At 36.7% G+C, this 22,384-nt stretch overlaps 1 protein-coding gene across 1 annotated transcript in view; it reads left to right on the top strand.

Moving 5' to 3' along the window:
* LOC109557048 (craniofacial development protein 2-like) overlaps positions 1-22,384 on the top strand; it is a 51,261-nt gene that overhangs the window by 23,523 nt on the left and 5,354 nt on the right. The window contains exons 4-5 of the mRNA XM_070786021.1: positions 13,162-13,217; positions 16,669-16,794. The gene's annotated coding sequence lies outside the window, so the exon portion shown is untranslated. The remainder of the gene's footprint in view (positions 1-13,161; positions 13,218-16,668; positions 16,795-22,384) is intronic.

Raw genomic sequence — 22,384 nt, 5'->3', positions numbered from 1 at the left:
CTTTCTTGACTATGCCAAAGCCTTTGACTGTGTGGATCACCACAAACTGTGAAGAATTCTTCAAGAGATGGGAATACCAGACCACCTGACCTGCCTCCTGAGAAATCTGTATGCAGGTCAAGAAGCAACAGTTAGAACTGGACATGGAACAACAGACTGGTTCCAAATCAGGAAAGGAGTATGTCAAGGCTGTATATTGTCACCCTGCTTATTTAACTTATATGCAGAATACATCATGAGAAACAGTGGCCTGAATAAAGCACAAACTGGAATCAAGATTGCTGGGAGAAATATCAATAACCTTGGATATACAGGTGACACCACCCTTATGGCAGAAAGGGAAGAAGAACTAAAGAGCCTCTTGATGAAAGTGAAAGAGGAGGGTAAAAAAGTTGGCTTAAAGCTCAACATTCAGAAAACTAAAATCATGGCATCTGGTCCCATCACTTCATGGCAAATAGATAGGAAAACAGTGGCAAACTTTATTTTTTGGGGCTCCAAAATCACTGCAGATGGTGATTGCATCATGAAATTAAAAGACGCTTCTCCTTGGAAGAGAAGTTATGACCAACCTAGACAACATGTTAAAAAGCAGAAACATTACTTTACCAACAAAGGTCCATCTAGTCAAGCCTATGGTTTTTCCAGTAGTCATGTATGGATGTGAGAGTTGGACTATAAAGAAAGCTGAGCACCAAAGAACTGATGCTTTTGAATTGTGGTGTTGGAAAAGACTCTTGAGAGTCCCTTGGTCTGCAAGGAGATCTAACCAGTCCATCCTAAAGGAAATCAGTCCTGAATATTCATCAGAAGGACTGATATTGAAGCTGAAACTCCAGTACTTTAGCCACCTGATGTGAAGAACTGATTCCTTTGAAAAGACCCTGATGCTGGGAAAGACTGAAGGCAGGAGAAGAAGGGGATGACAGAGGATGAGATGGTTGGATGGCATCACCGACTCAATGGACATGAGTTTGAGTAAACTCTGGGAGCTGGTAATGGACAGGGAGGCCTGGTGTGCTGCAGTCCTTGGGAGCTGCAAAGAGTCGGACACGACTGAGCGACTGAACTGAACTGAACTGAACATTTACTAGATGTAGGTCAGTGTCCAGGCATCAGACTCATGTTGCAGTTAATTTTATATTCCTAAACTTATATTTTAAATGCATTTAAAGAATTTTTTCTGAGCAAAAATGAAATACATTTGCTGGTTGCAAACAATTCAATCCTTAGAAAAATATTTAACAAAAATATCAGAGATGACTTCTGTTGATAGTTCAAAGTAATTCCTACAATTTTTTTCTGTGGATTTATACATGCATAATATTGTCACAAAAACAGTAATAATATTTTTACAATTTTGAGGGGCAACTCTATAAATGAAATTGAATTATACTGTGCACCCTATTTTGCAATTTCTTTTTTTTCATGTAATGTATCTAAACTTTCAAGTGTAAAAGATCTTTCAAATAGTAAATATAAATTTCCCTCATTCTGTGTAATTGCTAGATCTTGTGTTTAGATATTCATAGAACCCTGTACTCTTACTTTGAATTACTTATTGCAGTTTTAATTTGAATTATTATTTATAAAATTGTAAGTTTTTTCCTGTCTCCCTAAGCAAGTTGTGCATCCCGTGAGTAACACACAGTATCTGAAACATACACACATAATGTCTATAGATGCTATGAGTGAATGCATGAATGGGTGGACGGTGGGCTTCTGTCCCAGGACTCTCTTTACAAAACCTGTGCTCTTGCCATATTTCATGCTGCCTCCCCTTCGTGGTTCTTGCAAATGTTTTGAGAATTTTTGTTTTCTTCTTATTTATGCTTACATTAGTTTCAGCTTTGTTTAGTATGTTGTAGGTCAATGTGCAGACAGAGAAATAAGCATTTTAGATATTCAGAAGTATAGGAATAATAATTACACAATGATAAACCTAATCAGCATTTTAAACCACTAAAGTCATTGGAGGCTGTGTGTGTGTGCTAAGTCACTGTAGTCCTGTTCAACTCTTTGTGACCTATGGACTGTAGCCTGCCAGGCTCCTCTGTCCATGGGGTTCTCCAGGCAAGAATACTGGAGTGGGTTGCCGTGCCCTCCTCCAGGGGATCTTCTGGACTGAGAGATCGGACCTGCCTCTCTTTCCTCTCCTGCATTGCAAGCAGGTTCTTTACCACTAGAGCCACCTGGGAAGCCCCCATTGGAGCTTTCTACTCTTCAGAATTAAAAAGACAATAATAAACATTCACAAAGCAGCTTTATTTCACTTTTCTGACATATTTCTTGGTCCAGTCTCTTTACTCATTCAAGAAGAAAAAGTTTCTAAACTAAAATAGTTATATAAATTAAATGATAAATGGCAGAGACTGATAGTTATCCCCCAATAGTTGTTCCCAGAGTTGTAGAAGGTCAGATTTGTGACCATTTGCAATGGACATTTTATTTCCAGCTTGCAAGCAGGCGTGGCCAGCAGCATACAAATGGAAGTGTTTTTTGGCAGTTTTTTAATTGATTAATTAATTAATTAATGGCTGCACTGGGTCTTCGTTGCTGCACACAGGCCTTCTCTAGTTGCAGAGAGCAGGGGTTAACTAACTCTCTGGTTGCAGTGCACAGGCTTCTCATTGCAGTGACTTGTTGCCGAGCACAGTCTCTTAAGTGCATGGGCTTTAGTAGTTGCAGCATGCAGGCTCAATAGTTTTGGCTTTCTGGCTTTAGAGCACAAGCCCAGCAGGTGGAGCACACAGGCTGCGACATGTAGAATTTTCCTGGAGCAGAGATGGAACCCATGTCCCCTGGGTTGGCAGGCAGATGCTTTATCCACTGCACCCCCAGGGAAGTTCCTCTTGTGGCAGTTTTCATGAGCATTCTTCAAAAGAGAGCAAGATGCAGGCCCCTTTACTCTTATCCCCTGAGCCTTCCCCTGTTTGCTCCACTGGAATGTGATGCTGCCATCTTAGACCAGGAGGTTGAAGCCCCGCAGTTCAGAATATCAAGATGAATGAGTTCTTGGCAATATGGGTCATAGTGCCAGTCATGAACCACTTCCTGGAATTTTCTATGAGGCAAAAACAAATTTCTCTCTTTATTAAGCTATTGTTTCTGTCATTTACTCCCAACGCTAATCTAAGCTAATCCAGATGCTGAATCTGGAATTTCCAAGAAATTCCCAATTTTATGACTTGTTATTTGACATATATAAAGAGCCCCCACCAAAAGCATTTCACCAAAGGAACTATATGTGACACTGCTGCTTATTTATTAAGAAAAAAATAAGGGCTAGAAAAGTTTCAATTAAGATTCCAGGTCCATTGTGCTTCATAAGAGACTGCATTTATATGCTAATTGACAAATAATAAAATAGAACACAAGGTCAGTAATAGCATGTCTTTGTATACAGCTCTGTTATTTGTTTCAAGATATTAATCTCATCTAATCCCTCAAAACCACTCATAGAGTAGGTGCATAGATGATAAAACTGAACCCCAGAAAGCATCATCTGTACAAGGTAACAGGACTAGAGAGTGGACTAGTTTCCTGGGTTTTAGTTCTTTATGCTTTTTATCATATTGTTTATCAATCTTGTCAAGCCTCATCATAAAGTATATTATTTTGCATTTTATTAACCAAGTTTGATAAATAATCTTTTTCATTTTCATTGCAGACTATAGGATGTCCTTTTCACATCCATATCTGCACAACTGAGAGGAGAGCATGAGCATCAGAAAAGATTTTTGTGTATTAGTAAAGTACTGCTTCTCTCTCCCTTTGGGAAGAAGGAGATATTGGAAGAAAGAGAAAATAAAGAATATATCTGATCTAAAACACTCTCTTGGTTCAAGAAAACAGTAGTACCAATTACCTATACTCTTGACCTAGCTAATGGGTAATGATGTATCATTTCCAATTCTTCAAAAAAAAATCAAGGAATCCTTTCATTGACCAAAGCAATATGAGTCTAACTGAAAAATCCACATGCATTAAAAAACCCAGTTGCTGATTGCAGCTTCATAGTTAGTTCAAGCTAATTTTTTTAGTGTGTAGTTTGCATTTGGGTTCATGCCCCAGTGAACTTAAATTTCAGTATTATTCAGTTTCCTGACACAACCTTAGTGAACAATATTTTGCTCCACTTCCTATGTAATTGATTAGGTAACTGCTCCATACTGCTTTTGCTGTAGCCTTAGCTCATCAGAAGGATAATCTATGTTTTAAAATAATATGACCTTGACCACTTCTCCAATGCATTTTAAAAAGAAACCATTTTGGGGGGTCTCTAATAGTTTCTTTTTTAGTTTGTCTGATTTTCTTATTGCATGGTTTGTTCCTTTTTGCTTGTGTGGAATACGGACTGAATGTTGATTACTGCGAGTTTGGATTCCTTCCAGGCATTAATTCTGGGACAAGTTCTCAGTCTGTTGGCACCAAAACCTACCTCTTGTGCTGTCCTACCCTTTCCTACCCACAATACGACATAACACCCACTCTTTTCCCACCATGTAATAGGAAGGATGGGAGCTCTTTTAAGAATATCTGTAAATGTAAGCACTCACAGATTTCTGGGTAAATATAAATAAGGCCCAGGGAACTTATTAAGGATAATAAAACTAGTTGCTGTACTATCTTTTTTTAAAGGAAATATTTTAAACCACTTCCTGGCAGTTCCATCATTAGAGTTGCCTCTAACTGAATGTTCTTTAACAGCCAATTCTTAGACAACTTCCTTTTCCTCTCTTACAGCATGTAACATTTTACTTAAATGACTTTTCCTGGTATAAATTACATTTGCTTTTCAGAGGACTGGGAGATGTAACTCATTGTAGGCCCCCTGTCTTTTGCTACCTCCCACTATTGATTTGAGAGTTCAGATTCCTAGTGTTTTCACTTTCATATTTCCAAGCTATGATAACCTAAGTATGGCAAAGCTTTGAAATGAAAGTTTGAAGTCCTGAATGTTACCAGATAACCTTGGCCAATCAGTGACCCCTACATTTTTCATTAGTAAAACATACATGTAATAACTAGCAGTCAATTGGTCTATATGTTTGTTTGGGCTTGTCTAACTAAAATCAGAGAAACGGTAATTAAATTCTAGTAATTAATGCTAAAAGAATTACAAAAGAAGGGATTTTCATCATTTAATTGACTTGGATTAAAAAAATGGAAGAACTATTCATGTGATAATGTTAGAAAAACATTATCACATGAATAGTTTGAAAAAACCAGCAACCTTTTCACTACTAGATTTTTTCTGAAATGTACCTCCAGAATTACAGTGATTTTCAACAGTTCTAAGAAAGTAGGCAAAATAAAGTCATAATTATATTTAATTTGTTAAGAACCAAAAGTAAATTATCCTCTTTTATGAACTCTTGATTCTTTCCCTGCCTTGCAGACCCAACTTAATTAGGCATAAAAACTCCTGTAATTATTTCATAATCCAACAGTTTCTACCTTCTCTGAACTGTTATATACCTCATGTATCTTATGACACTCATTTTAATTCTTCCTTATATGCAATGTTGTAATTATTCTCCAGAATTTAAAAAAAATGCTTTCCATCCTCTAAAGTGAATTTTAATTTGTTGGAAAAAAAATACTGTACAGTATCATTTACTCTGAAACTTTTATCTATTCACACAGAATAAATTTCGATAGATAAACTATGACTTAACAAGCTCTATAGTTCCTTGGCACTGGAATGTATAAACACAATTGTTGGGGCAATTCATATTAGTCTGTGAAGTAATTCATATTACTGTGAAGTAAATAAGAAAGTTATGATCAGTATCTCAAAATTATATACTATGTCCTTCAAAAGCAAATTTTGTCTTGACAAGCATAACATTCCATATAATCTACTGTAGATCCAAAGAATAAGAATCTTTGAATTATGGAGAGGGAGATAATAACTAAAGCTTTACAATCTTAATATTTTGCATTTTATTTTATTTTATTTTATTTTTTTGTATTTTTGTGATTTGTTACTTTTGCTCACCACTGTTTTTGAGGTTCTTCTGTTTATTAATGTATGTACCAGGAATTTATTCATGTTCATTGCTTTATGGTATCCCAAGACATGGCCATACCACAGTTTTTAAAAAGTTGTTTTAATGTTAATGAAAAAAATTTTTTTTGCTGTTTTTTTATTATTTTTTTTAAATTTTATTTTATTTTTAAACTTTATGTAATTGTATTAGTTTTGCCAAATATCAAAATGAATCTGCCACAGGTATACATGTGTTCCCCATCCTGGACCCTCCTCCCTCCTCCCTCCCCATACCATCCCTCTGGGTTGTCCCAGTGCACTAGCCCCAAGCATCCAGTATTGTGCATCGAACCTGGATGGCATCTCGTTTCTTACATGATATTTTATGTGTTTCAATGTCATTCTCCCAAATCTTCCCACCCTCTCCCTCTCCCACAGAGTCCATAAGACTGTTCTATACATCAGTGTACATACATACAATCTTAATATTTTGCATTTTATAATGTTCTATATTTTTCAAAATGTTTTCATGTATCTCATGGAGGTAGACACAAAACATACTTCAGTGCTGCAATATATCATTTAATAATGAATATTAGGTTTTAGATAAAATTCTTTAAGAGACAGTATAGAATGGTGGAAAATGAGAATCAAAATGCCTGAGTTTAAATCCTGGTTCTGATACAAGCTATGTGACCTTTGTCAAATGATTTAACTTCTCTGTATCTCATCTATAAACTATATATAATTATAATAATTGGTTGTAATAATTGAATTAATACATAAAAACACTTAGAATCATGCTTAGAACTTAAGTATAATTAAATAAGTATTTTCTTTTAATTACTATTTGGGAAAATTTTTTAATATATTATAGGAGGGGGTGACAAAGGATGAGATGGTTGGATGGCATCACCGATTCAATGGACATGAACTTGGGCAAACTCCGGGGGATGGTGAAGGACAGGGAAGCCTGGCGTGTTATATTCCACATGATCGCAAAGAGCTGGACATGACTTGGCAACTGAACAAGAACAACATTTCTAAAACAGTTGAATTCAGATTCTTTGCTATAAATTTTATATAAAAATAGATCAGCTGTAGTTGATAAAATGATTTCATTTGTCTAACTACAATGTGAGAAACATAGTTTTAATCACAGTGCCTTAAACTTTTCTATAAACTATTCCTCACCAAGCATATGGGACAATTTTTACTATATAGTTCACTTTCTATAGCTGTATAAATATTTACTGGAATGCATTCAAATTTGATCTCTTGTTTTGCTTGCTAAACTGTCTTGGGCAAGATTTTATTTGTCAGCTGAAACCTATAGAAGTAAATATATACATAAGTATGTGTATATATACATATCTATATGTACACATGTGTATATACCATATATATATATATATATATATATACCATCAAAATTCTGTTTTAGAAAAGATATGAAATCTCTCCAATGCCACACTGTTCCCCCCAAAATTATCCTTATAATCCCATTCTCCAGAGGTTTGTTACATATTCTCCATGGTTTTTATATAAGCATGTGATATGTCCATATGCATGCATATATGATACTTTTTTTTCCCATAAAATAAGGATTATGCCATTTGTAATAGGCTTTATGGTCTCTTATGTTTTTTTCATTAATATATCACATACATCTTACTATATTAATCCGTATAGATTTACCTTCGTCCTTTCCTTTCCATTTTTTGGTTAAAATTCAGAAGCATTTAAAGACATGTACAATTACATATGTAAATACATATATGCATAGTGAGCATCCAGACATCCACTACTCAGCTGGAGAAAAAGAACACTGCCAGTACATTGGAAATCCTATCAGTGCCTTTTACATGGTTGTGCTGGTTTTATGTCTCTGTGTGTGTGCTCAGTTACGTCAAGACTCTGTGACCCCATGGACTGTAGCCCACCAGGCTCCTCTGTCCATGGAATTCTCCAGGCAAGAATATCAGAGTGACTTGCCATTCCCTGCTCCAGGGGATCTTCCCAACCCAGGGAGCAAACCCAGGTCTCCTGCACTGCAGGCAGATTCTTACCGTCTGAGCTACCAGGGAAGCCTGGTTTCATGTCTACCCCTTCATTGAACCATTCACTTTTCAGGAGGTATATAAGCTGTTTTAAATTTTTGCTGTTACTAACACTGTTGTAATAACCACATTCTATTTTATTTTTACATTCTCATGAAATCATATCTATAGGTTGGATTCCTAGAAGTGGGATTACTAGGTAACAGGAACTGTACTTTTCAGATTTTAATAAGGAAAATTCATTTTTCAAAAATTTGCACAAACTTATACTTTCATCAAAACTTTAAAGCTTATTTTACCATATCTCACACTTGTCTAACAGTTGATATCAACCTTTAAAATTTTTCTAGTCTGATTAGAAAAATATCATATGTATTTTAATTTACATGTTTTAACTGGTGAAGTTCAGCATCCTTTTATATGTGTATTTTATTTTTGTACTTCTTTGGTGAATTACCTGTTTATACCCCAATCCCATTAGTCTATTGATTTGTATGTTTCCTTATTGATTTGTAGGAAATTTTAGTAAAGCAGATATAAATCATCTGTCTAAGTCAGAAGGATTATCTTTTGGGTGTGATTTAAAAGTTTTATTTTTTTTTTTTGTTCATCGTTTGAATGCATGAAGGCATATGTGCCTTGAAGCTTAAGAATGAATATCTAATAAACCATCTTTTCACACTTCCATTTTCTCACAATATTTTAACATCTCACAGCAAAGATTATTTAAAGAACATGGACTACTGAATCTAGAATTGTATTTGCCATTTTGAGTTTCCATTCCTCAAAACCCACCTGCATTTTAAGTCATGCATATTTGCACTTAATTATACATCATGAGAAATGCTGGGCTGGAAGAAGCACAAGCAGGAATCAAGATTGCCGGGAGAAATATCAATCACCTCAGATATGCAGATGACACCACCTTTATGGCAGAAAGTGAAGAGGAACTAAAAAGCCTCTTGATGAAAGTGAAAGAGGAGAGTGAAAAAGTTGGCTTAAAGTTCAACATTCAGAAAACTAAAATCATGGCATCTGGTCCCATCACTTCATGGCAAATAGATGGGAAAACAGGGGAAACAGTGTCAGACTTTATTTTTGGGGGCTCCAAAATCACTGCAGATGGTGACTGCAGCCATGAAATTAAAAGATGCTTGCTCCTTGGAAGAGAAGTTATGACCAACCTAGACAACATATTAAAAAGCAGAAACATTACTTTACCAACAAAGGTCCATCTAGTCAAGGCTTTGGTTTTTCCTGTGGTCATGTATGGATGTGAGAGTTGGACTATAAAGAAAGCTGAGCACCAAAGAACTGATGCTTTTGAACTGTGGTGTTGGAAAAGACTCTTGAGAGTCCCTTGGTCTGCAAGGAGGTCTAACCAGTCCATCCTAAAGGAAATCAGTCCTGAATATTCATTGGAAGGACTGATATTGAAGCTGAAACTCCAGTACTTTGGCCACCTGATGTGAATAACTGACTCCTTTGAAAAGACTCTGATGCTGGGAAAGACTGAAGGCAGGAGAAGAAGGGGATGACAGAGGATGAGATGGTTGGATGGCATCACCGACTCAATGGACATGAGTTTGAGTAAACTGTGGGAGTTGGTGATAGACAGGGAGGCCTGGTGTCACAAAGAGTCAGACACAACTGAGCGACTGAACTGAACTGATTTTCATTTTCATAGACAGAAGGTTAAAATGCTCATTGTTGGGAACCTTATAGTCTGAACTCTGAATTACTGTGTATGACATAAATAAGCTACAAGGATATATTATACTACACAGGGTATATAGCCAATATTTTATAATAACTATAAATGGAGTACAACCTTTAAAAATTATTAATCATCATGTTGTACCACAGAAACTTATATCAACTATACATCAACTAACCTAAAAAAAAAATTGTAGTCTTTGAAGACCATCTTAGAGTTGTGTATCTAGCTTTCCAAAGAGGCAATTTATTACTATACCAAATAAATCACTATATAGAAACTATATTCCTAAGTAAAGGGAAAATTACATTAATTAAAAGTTAAGACTTCAAATCACCTTTCTTTCTTAAAAGTTCTTATGTACACCTCTAACGACCTCTTGATATATTGTATTTCTGGGGTTCTTTTGTTAAGATAGAAACTTTGGATGTGATGGAAAGGTGATAAATATCTTAGGAAAGCTGACAATATCTAAAAATTACTTAAATACTCTGTTGTCGTTTAGTTGCTCAGTTATGTTCTATTGTTTCGCAACCCCCTGGACTGTAGCTCTCTAGGCTCATCTGTCCATGGGATTTTCTGGGCAAGAATGCTGGAGTGGTCTGCCATTTCCTTTTCCGTGGGACCTTCCTGGCCCAAGAATCAAACCTGTGTCTCCTGTGTCTCCTGCATTGCAGGTGGATTCTTTACCACTGGGCCTTTGGGGAAGCCCTTAAATAATCTATTGTTAATATAAATGAATATTGTTAATATAAATGCTCCTGTTAGAAAGAAAACTATGTTTTACTTTATTCTTACAAAAAATTTTAAAAAAGGACACACTCACTTTTGCAAAATGTATTAAATTAGAAGCATAGCTAACTTTCCCCTTTCCTTTCAAAAATTTAAAAAAATTTTTTTAAATTGAAGTATAGTTGATTTATGATGTTGAGCCAATCTCTGATTACCATTTTACATTTTAAATGTATGCATTATATATCTTTGAGAAGCAAAAGATCTCTCTTATTGGTAGCCTGTAGATAGAACAGATACTCTGTTATTTGAATTTTTAAAATTTCTAACTTGACTAAAATTTTATTTTGGCCTACTATCTATAGAAAAAAGAAAGTATAACATTTGAGAAGTAGAAAAAATATGATTTATAGTTTCTTGAGATTATAATATGCTTGAAGGTAATTTTTAAAAAATGTTTTAATATATTTAATGTTTTTAATATGTTAGAAAAGAAGTCTAGTCTCTATTTTTTTTACCCTCTGCTAATTGTATTCTGTTTGTTATTTAGTTCATATGCATGAAATAACTAAACCTTGGCAAAAGTTTTTAGCTGGGCTCAGCTTTTTGTAAGCCAAATGATTTTGAAAGAAGATGGGCATTCTTTAGCTCCAAAATGTTGACTGTGGATTCAGCAGCTACTAAGTAATAATAGACTACCCACTGACTTAAAGGTCAGAATCATAGAATGATTAGAACATCATGATTATGTGAAGAAAAAACATTGCATCATTTAGTGCCAAGTTTGAATTAGATTGTGTTCTGTGACCTACTTTTCTTAGATTCATTTGGTCTCTATGAATAAAACATGTACCAGAATTCTCTGGAAACTACTGGTCATTATTTAAAATTTGAAGGATTTAAAGAAATCATATATTAATGAATCTTACCTTCCTGACAATACTAACGATGGTTAATTTGTCAAAAACTATATGATGAAAAGAATGGGAAGCCCCAGAAGAACATTATAGTGTATAAAAACTAAGACAAATAATTTTACTGGAAGTCTTGATGTAGTCAAGTATTATAAACTTCACTGGTACTTATACAGGTTATAATGGTTGTGTTATTTTGTGTGTATACATATATATGCACACAAAACATAATACATATATATATAAGTGAATATATAGTTCAAATGCATAAAATTTATCTTTTTAGGATACAATTCAGTGGTTTTTAGTATATTCACAGTTGTACATCCTCACTAGTATTTAATTTCAGAACACTTTCATCACCCCAGAAAGAAACCCTGTACCATTAACAGTCACTCCCCAAAGCTGATTCTCTGATATAAGCCTTTGAATAGACTGACCAAGAAAGAGAGAAGACACAAATGCAGGTTTTAAAGGGATAGTAAGAAGATATCATTATCCTTATCATTGTTATTATGAACAACTTTGTCAATAAATTTGAAAATTTAGATGGAATGGACAAATGCCTAGGAAAACATAATTTACTAAAACTAAAGAAAGAGAAAAAATATGGAAATCTGAAGAATCTTATAACTGATACAGAAAATGAATCCCTCATTTCTGTCAGTGGTAGTATCTTTTATCTAACACCAAGCCAGAATTAAAGGGTGAGACTGCTTCCAGCCTGTGTCTTGCCTTTGCAGAAATCAGAAAAAGGCACTCTTTGCAAGTGTACATGCCAGGGGACAGGATTTTGTGAACTAAGTGTTGGATGTCAGCTCCCATGTGCCCTTGTCAGCTCACACACTCAGTAAACATGCTGTACAACTGTATGTGGCAGCCCGGCCTTGGCCTTCTCCCTTTTTTCTCCCTCCCCCACTTAGATTCAGTTAATTTACAAATACTGCCAAGTGCCTCCAAAGTATATCTTGCAACTGCTCTCTTCTTTTCCACTCATTCCACCTAAGCCTGGCCACCATCATGTCCCACCTTAACTCCTGTCGCCCTTCAATCTATTCTCCATACTACAGTTGAAGGGATCATTTTAAAACTTAAATAACATCAATCTCCTGCTTAAATTCTTCAGTGGCTTCCCTTTTCATTAAGAAAAAAACCCAGACTCTTTACTCTGAGCCACCAGGCTCGGCCTGATCTGATCCAGGCTGTGTTTCCAGCCTCAGCTTGGGCACTCACCTCTTCGCCCTCTCTGCTCTAGCCATGTTAATCTTTGTTGTTGTTGTTCAGTCGCTCGGTTGTGTTGACTCTTTACGACCCCGTGAACTGCATCACGTCAGGCTTCCCTGTTCTCCACTGTCTTCCAGAGTTTACTCAAGTTCAGGTCCATTGAGTCATGATGCTACCTTATTTCACTAGTTTTATTTCAGTTTAACTAATCTGTAAAGATCTTTCTTGCCTCAAGTTTTTGCATATGCCAGCCCTTCTTTTTTGGGACAGTAGAAATAACTGGCATTTGTTTTGCACTCGCTACATACTAGAGACTGTTCTAGGCGCCTTCTATATGCATGCATTTAATCCTCACAACAGCAGTATGGAATAGGTACTATCGTGTTCCATATTTTACAGATGAGGAAACAAAGATACAGAGAGGTTAAATAAATTGCCCAAATCCCCACAGTTTGTAATTAATGACACCAGGATGAGCTTTTCCACTGTGTGTAATGGCAGCCCCTTCTCATCCTCTAGGTCTTGGCACATCGACCCTATCCTTGGGGCAGCTGTCTCTGGCTACCGTATGTAAGGTACGTCTCATTGTAGGTCACCGTCTCAGCTGCTAGTCTGTGTACTTCATAGTACACACTATGACTTACTGTTATGGTTTTCATTGTTTTTCCCCTGTCTCTCTCATTAGAATATAAGCTCCACAAGGACAGGAACTTACTATGGAAGCATTAATGTGCTCGATTCTTTAAAATATAAAATAATGAAAAAGAATACTCTTTCAACATCTAGCACATTGCTTTGCCACAATAAGCCCTCAGTACACGCTACCAAAGCAATAAGAATAATATATCTTTCCTATTCAGATACTTATCTGCAGAAAATAATTAAATCTTTACAATTTAAAACTAAGTTAAAAAAAAAATACTACTGAAATTACTCCTCAACCAATTTAGATGTTTCCAGAAAAAAATCCTGCCTATGTTCAACTTACTGTAAGGATAACCAGACAGATAGTAAGGAATGTGTCTAAGTTGTCTTTTCATAAAAAGTCACTGTGAGGTTTTTTCTGATTCTGGATTAGATTCAATGGTGTTAGTAGTAACCGTTATTTCAATTAGTTAGGAAATATATCTAGTATTTTGTTTTTGGTTGAGTGACTTCATTTAATCTGATGTTCAGTTTGATTTCTTATCCAAAGTGGCAGAAATTAACTGACTAGTTGAAGCAAAGGGGATTTATTGAGAGGACGTCAGGCTCACAGGACGAATAGAAGACTAGAGAATGGGAAGCTTGTAAATGGACAGAAACCAAAAGGCCACTAGAGTTGAAAAGCCAGGAGCAGACCCACAGCCAGTGCTTTATCACTGGGTGGGCTGATCAGGGTGCCACCTCAATACTGCCCTTGACCCCTGTCCTTACATTTCTCATGAAATACAGAATACCATGATAATGCATTGGATTAACCTCGTTCATGTGCCAGGTTGCCAAAGTCTCAGTTCTGACATTTAAACTGCACACAGTTAATTTCCCAGAAGGAAACTGGAGATGTAAATGCTGGGAAGACAAAACCAAGAATGTCTTTTATATTTGCGTAGGAAAAACCAAAAGTGTGTGTTTTCATCTTTTTTTATTTTGGGATTGTAGAATTTTGTTAAAGACATAGACTTTATCCAAACACAGAGATTAGAACATTAGAAGGGACTTCATTCTTCCTCTAACCAGACTCTCTTATTTTAACATAGGCATTAAACAAGAAGAAAAAAAAAAACCCTGTGTACTCTCATTGAATAGCAAAATATATAATGAACATTGTGAGTAAGTTGTGGGTGACATGCGCTTCTCAGAATAAAAAGCCGGGAATGCATCCTTGATCTTGGCAGAAGTAGAGAGAGGTGTTTCATTCAGGTCATGATACAATCATATTTTCAACTACCAATGGCCTCTTCATATGGTTTTCCATATCCGTGAGTTTAATTTTGGACGTAATGAATTTGAACTCTTAACTCGGCATGTCTAAAACCAGACTCATCTCTTCCGCACTTGCTACATCTCCTGTTTTCCCAAACCAAAAACCCTGGACTCAAATATGACTATCCCATACTTCACCCCAGCATGCAGTCGTGTTACCAAATTCTGTCCAGTCTTCCTCCAAACTGCTTTTCAAATCTAATGACCTCTTCATCCCCTCTTACCAGTGTCTTGGTTTAAATTCATGACATCTGCATTTCTCACCACTGAACTTATCTTCCAGTTTTCATTAATTTTTCTAGGTCCCCCAGGCTTTCTGGTTGAGGCCATGGTTACAGTTCCAGCCATGTATCCCATTGCTTCTTCCCGTCTCACCTAACAACCTGATCTCAGTATATCCTGATTTTTCATGTGCCTCGGATTTTTATGGTGCTGATTTTTAATTTGTTAATTTTTCTACCTACTTCTATTACTCTTGTTTTCTTAGTTTGACTGCTAAACTTCTACTCCAACCTTCCAGACTTTGTTTCATTGAACTTTTCCTGAAGATCTTCCCATGCCGCCATCACTATCCCCAACTAAACTCAAGCATTTCCTCTGAACTCCATAACACTTGTACATACTTCTCTAGACTGCTTGCTTACTCTCATTATTTGTTCATGAGTCTGTTTCTCCTTTCAGATTGGGAGCAGGGACTGTGGTTCATTCACAGTTGTGTTTTCTCACCACATTCATTTAGTGTCTGGTATACAATGGCACCCCACTCCAGTAACTCTTGCCTGGAAAATCCCATGGACGGAGGAGCCTGGTAGGCTGCAGTCCATGGGGTCGCTAAGAGTCGGACACGACTGAGCGACTTCACTTTCAACCCACTCCAGTGTTCTCGCCTGGAGAATCCCAGGGACCGGGGAGCCTGGTGGGCTGCCGTCTATGGGGTCGCGCAGAGTCGGACACGACTAACGCAACAGCAGCAGCAGCATACCATAGGCAGCAAAACACGTTTCTTTAGTAAATGAATGGAGCATGCCTCACTGAATGAAACCCCTGGATGAAAATGAGGCCCGTAGGAAACTCTAGAAGTTGATAAAGTACACATTCATCCTGACCCTGTTATGCCTGTTACCCCAGTCATGTAGCTATGCCCAAGGGGAAGAACTTCTGGAAAGCAGCCCTCATCACACCTCAAGTACTGGGCCCTCTTCTTTCTTGCCCTCCGTAATTCTTGTTACCTTATTGCATTTATCTAGGATGCAAACTGCCTTTAGCTCCCATTTCTAGATTGCAACTTGTCTTAAAGTCTTAGCAATGGTCTTGGTTCAGTTCCGAATCTCAGTGTTTGCCCTTACAGAACTTATTCTATCTCCTCCATGCTTTTCCAAGAGATTACACCATTGCATGATCCTTTGACCCCTGGACCATGCCTCAGTGCCGGCCCTCGTGATCCACATTGCTTTTGGGACTAAAGATAAGGACATTTTAGGCAATGCCAAAATGAGTATCAGTTTAATTTCAAGGGAAAAAAAAAAAAAAGAGGGTCATGGGACAGAGTCCAGAGTGCAACTTGGCCAATTTTATCTAGAAGCATGCCTTTGTTTTAAAGCCACTTATCATAGTCTTGTGTATACTTATCACTTGTATTCACACACTCTCACATTCTTCTGTTCATTTATTCCTTTGAGCACTTACTGAACTCAATCACTATGTTAGGCTCTGGGATAAAATGATATGAGAACAAAGATATTTTCCCTGCTCTTCAGATTGCCTATAATCTGGGAGTAAGAGACAGTGCCATGAATGATAATTATAAATAATAAAACAAACGTGCCTATATAAATAATCACAGGGACCTCCCTGGCGGTCCAGTGGTTAAGATTTTGCCTTCCAATGCAGGGGGTACAGTTTCAATCCCTGGTAGGGGAACTAGGATCCCACATGCTTCATGGCCAAAAAAGCCAAAACATAAAAACAGAAGCAATATTGTAACAAATTCAATAAAGACTAAAAATATTCCACATCAAAAAAAAAAAAAAAAAAAAAACAAACTCTGTGCTTCCAATGCAGGGGGCACAAGTTCAATCCCTGTTCCAGAAATGACGATCCTATGTGTTGCTTGGCAGAGACCAAACAAACAAACAAAAAAGAGGTTCAATAGCAGCAGAGGAGAGGAGGTCTGCAATCTTAAACTTGGTAAGCAGTACCTGACTAAACCCTGAAATAATAAATATTTCATGCAATGCTTTCCATAACCTGCCCACTCTATCTTTTCCAATTTTATTTCTTTATGCAATTATAAACTCCAACCATATGTGAGACTACTATGGAAAATGTTCATCAGGAATTTTAAACAATTTTTATTTGGGGGAGGGTCATTTTCTCATAGTTAAATGTATACCAAATGCTGCTATGGCAGCAGCTTGTACATTCTACAGTCTTGTAATCCAAGGTCATGAGGTACATGATTTTTTTTAGGGAGGAAATTTGATAGGATACCTTTGTATTAAATATAGTCAATCTTCTACCAGCACTATGCATAATCCCAAATGGCAAATAATCTAAATTTTGTTTCACAGATAATTTAAAAATTGTGCATAGATTTAGAATGCATTTTTTGTTTTTCTACTTTACCATCTGTCATAGGAGGTATACCCCATAGGTTTCCCCTTTTTAAAGCTGTCAACATTTAAACTGTTAAATTAATGACAGTGTTGATAGGTTTCTGATGGATTATGAGGAAGGAAACTGTCTAAGAGCTAAAATTTGTCTTGCATGATCCCCACATGAATTACCAAATATATATATATATATATATATATATATAGCTGTTTTGATTGTTCTCATGTGTGCGTGTCTGGATATATGTAGTCAAGATGTGAACAACTTGCAGAAAAATAACCTCTTACCAAATAAATTTACAGTACATGCAATAGCAGTGTTCATAAGTGTGTCTTAGAACCGACCTTTGGGTGGAGTTATATCACTGCCAACGGTTCAGATGTTGTGGTTTATTCTAACACTTACTGTCACTTTGAACGATTAAAGTTGTTTGATCCAACATTAGAAGACTGCATTTCACGAGAATCAAGACAACATATACTCTAGCTGTCTGGGCCAGCAGCATGCGTCAGACCACAGACAGATTGCCAGCCATTTCTTTCCGGTTCCTGTTTTTGTCTGAAAAATGGCAATGTTGGGAATTGAAAAAATAGTTGTAAAAGCACTTAAATGTGATTCGGTATAATCAAGGTAAAGAAAAGCATACTTTGTTCCGTCCTCAAATATGCAAGTGTATACAGTATTACTTCCTTTCTAAAAGAAATTTAATTATGTATGATGAACTGGCAGTTACTGCCTCTCCCGCTGTGGATGACAAGCACGCTCTAGTTTCCCTTTGCCTGAGATGCTCTCCTTGGTAACTCACTGCACTGCTACCTCTATGTCCTCATTTTAATCTCATGCTTCACCAAATGCAATCTGACCCTGCTCTCAAAACGCTGCTTAATCAAAACTTGCCAGTCTCCCAACCCCATTTGCCACTTTCAGGTCATCATTCTATCCACGTTTTTCTGAAGTCTTCAACATCACCTAGTTAAGCACTCTTCCCTGGACTATTAAACCTCAAGTATCTTTCAGTCCTCTTTTCCCCCTTTCTCTCTGACTCTCAAATTATATTTGTGCTTAGAGCATTTCTCAAGTTCCTGCCTTTGACACTCTTCTTTCCTTCCTCTACATGATCAATTGACAATCTTATTTTTTTCACAGCTTTTTTTTTTAAACCCTGAAAAAAACTTGTAAGTGATAAATGTGCATTATAACAATACAAAGAACGCAATGGACTATTCAGTAAAATATTAGTTGTCTTCCCCCATACATTTTTTTCTGTATATTTATATATGTCTATATGTGTGTTACTTTTCTGTCTATAATATATTCATACATATATGTATTTTCATGTCTATTTTGTTATGGAAGTTGAATCATATTAAATATTGTTCTACAACTTGCATTTTTTTCTTTACAACAAATCATGAATATCTTTCCTAATTGATGCATGTGTGCTGTGCTTAGTTGCTCAGTCATGTCTGACTCTTTGCAGCTCTATGGACTGTAGCCCACCAGGCTCCTCTGTCCATGAGGATTCTCCAGGAGTGGATTGCCATGACCTCCTCCAGGAGATCTTCCCAACCCAGGGATCGAACTCAGGTCTCCCACATTGCAAGCAGATTCTTTACCATCTGAGCTGCCAGGGAGCCCAATTGATACATATGGAGCTATCTAATCCTTTAAAAGGCTTCAAAATATTTCACAGTATGGAAGTATCATACTTCTGAACTCCATAGGGACATATCCACACAGTTATTCTACCAGCTAATTAAATGCAACAACAAAAAATTATAATTGTTGTATTAACAACTGTTGTATTTAACAAAAAATTGTATTAACAATTACAATTGTTAATTGTGTATTTCTACATTGTATTCCATACTTTGGCCAGTAGTGTCATCCTCCTTCTGAGTGTGTAACTTGAGCACTAACACTGATATTACCCCTAAATCACAGACATAAATTTCACTGTTTACAGAAACATCCCCCTGGGTATGCCAGAGATGCTTCAGGTGCGGCATACCCCAAATGGACTCTTCATTTAGTGGCACAGCTCTGCCTCAGAGTTGGTTGTTTCACATCCCATGTCACTGAATTTGTCCAATGGTATTACCTCAATATCTCTTTATTTCATTCTACCTAGCCTTCTCTCATCACTATCTTAGACTTCACAATCTTTCATCCAACCTGCTTTCATCCAACAGACTCTGCCATTACCGTTCTCTCTTCACACCTACCCACCTTCTCTTCCCTCCTGCCAATCCATTCACCAAGCTTTCATCAACATGCTTCCCATCTTCTCTTTTCTGATGGGTAAATCTACCAGCTGACACACAGCTTAATAGCTTAACTGACTCCCATCTACACACAGAATAAAGTTCATGCTCTTTAGCTTACAATGCAGAGATTTTTATCCCCTGTCCACCTCTCCAATCTCATTTCCCATTAGTTCCAAGTTCCCTGTTGCAATCTGCTTTTGCAAAATACTCACACACATATATACACATACAAACACACACGGGGGGAGAAGTTTTTTGAGACCTCCACATACTTAAAAAGTTTAATTCCTCTGTGTGAGATAGGCTCTGCACCTCTTTACCTTGAAAACTCCTATTTGTTCTTCAAAGTCCTGCTCAACCACCACCACCATTTGCTCAATGGAGTCTTCCCTCATTCTCCCCAGACACAATTACATTTCTTTGTAATTTGTAAACTTTGTTTACACATTATTTTGTAAAATATTGCATATTATTTTATTTGTATATATTGTTTATCTATTCACCTTATGTCACCCCTAGTCTTTGATAGTAGGGACAAGATATTAATTTACATTTATATATTTAATATCTATCACACTAGGGCACATAGTAAGTACTCAGTAAATTTTTATCAGGGTAAATTATGTAAGGATTTTATTTCTTTGTCTTCCTCAGCATCTACATCCAACTAGATAACATCTCTTTACAATGTCACCTCCTCAGTTATATTGTGTCTGTTTCATCTCTTTGCTTTCCCACAGCCATTTGCATAGTACAGGAACCCATCCCCTTTCCCACATGCATTCAGCAGCACCTGTTAAATATGTGTGACCCAGGGAGTATGACATTATGGAAAACATGGCGCCTAGCCTGGAGATGCTTGTGACAACTCAGCAGACAGACAAATAAACCAATCACTGAAGTAACTTCACCACTGGTTTTGCCACCATATTCTTCCTTTAATCTTGTGTACCCTTCACAGTTCCATCAGAGTACTCCTCATAACTCTGAATCATATTACTTTTGAGCTCAAAATCCAGTAGCTTTATATTTATCACAGAGTAAAGATTCACCATTTAGATGAGCATTCAAGACTCTATGCTTTTTCCATCCTACTCCACATCTCTCCTTTCCCCTCCACTTCCTGATTCTGCCCATTCACCAGAGATTAATTCAAATTATGTCTTTTCCTTAGAAAAAAAGCCTTTGACTATGTAGACCACAACAAACTGTGGAAAATTCTTCAAGAAATGGGAATACCAGACCATCTGACCTGCCTCCTGAGAAATCTGTATGCAGGTCAAGAAGCAACAGTTAGAACCAGATATGGAACAATGGACTGGTTCTAAATATGGAAAGGAGTATGTCAAGGTTGTATTGTCACCCTGCTTATTTAACTTATATGCAAAGTATATCATGCGAAATGCCAGACTGGATGAAGCACAAGCTGGAATCAAGATTTCCAGGAGAAATATCAATAACCTCAGATATGCAGATGACACCACCCTTATGGCAGAAAGCAAAGAAGCACTAAAGAGCCTCTTGATGAAAGTGAAAGAGGAGAGTGAAAAAGTTGGCTTAAAATTCAGCATTCAGAAAACTAAGATCATGGCATCTGGTCCCATTATTTCATGGCAAATAGATGAGGAAACAATGGAAACAGTTACAGACTTTATTTTGGGGGGCTCCAAAATCACTGTAGTTGGTGACTGCAGTCATGAAATTAAAAGACACTTGTTCCTTGGAAGAAAGACTATGACCAACCTAGACAGAATATTAATAAGCAGAAACTTTACTTTGCCAACAAAGGTCCATCTAGTTAGAGTTCTGGTTTTTCCAGTAGTCATGTATGGATGTTAGAGTTGGACTGTAAAGAAAGCTGAGTGCCAAAGAACTGATGTTTTTGAACTGTGGTGTTGGAGAAGGCTCTCAAGAGTCTCTTGGACTACAAGGAGATCAAACCAGTCCATCCTAAAGGAAATCAATCCTGAATATTCATTGGAAGGACTGATGCTGAAGCTGAAACTCCAATACTTTGGCCACCTGATGTGAAGAACTGACTCACTGGAAAAGACCCTGATGCTGGAAAAGATTGAAGGCAGGAAGAGAAGGGGATGATAGAGGATGAGATGGTTGGAGGGCATCACCGACTCCATGGACATGAGTTTGAACAAGCTTTGGGAGTTGGAGATGGACAGGGAAGCTGGGTGTGCTTGCATTCCATGGAGTCTCAAAGAGTCAGATACGACTGAGTGACTGAACTGACTGATATGTTTTTCATGAAGTCTGCTAGGATCCTTCTAGGAATAATTAGCATGGCACTTCTTCTTTGTTGCAACATTAATGTGAATCCTTCTTTGTGTTATAATTATTTATTATAAATCTATCCCCATTATTGAATGGGGCAGTAATAAGATTTGAAAGGCTTTTTCCTTTCTTGCTTCACAAAATTAATACCAACAGAAATACAGTGAGCTTTTGAATTTGAAGCTTATTTCTTATTCAATTTGAAGATTTTTTCACTCTCCTCGTTTACACAGTTCGCAGTGATATTTCTGCCTAAGAACTTTACAGAATCAAATGCCATGAAGGCAAATTTTATTTTTTATAAAGGATATGATTATTTTATAAAATAAAGTCACACCAAATTTAGCCAATGATCTAGAAAGGATATTATTGCCTAGAGCCACAGTGAAATCACAAAGCAGCCAACCTTCATTAATGAAGAAATTATTGTAGTGTGATAATCTCAAATGCAAGATAGTATTACAATCTATCTGTATCACACTTGCCAAAATGAATTAATATTGCTTAGTCTTTTGATTAAAAGATCAAAGATTTTTAATCGTGTCTTTGCACATTTTGCATGTGATCCACTGAATCCGGTAATAAGTGATAACAAACCTATCATTTATGTA

Source organism: Bos indicus, chromosome 3, assembly GCF_029378745.1.
Source record: "Bos indicus isolate NIAB-ARS_2022 breed Sahiwal x Tharparkar chromosome 3, NIAB-ARS_B.indTharparkar_mat_pri_1.0, whole genome shotgun sequence".
NCBI lineage: Eukaryota > Metazoa > Chordata > Mammalia > Artiodactyla > Bovidae > Bos > Bos indicus.
This window is presented reverse-complemented; position numbering and strand designations above follow the sequence as displayed.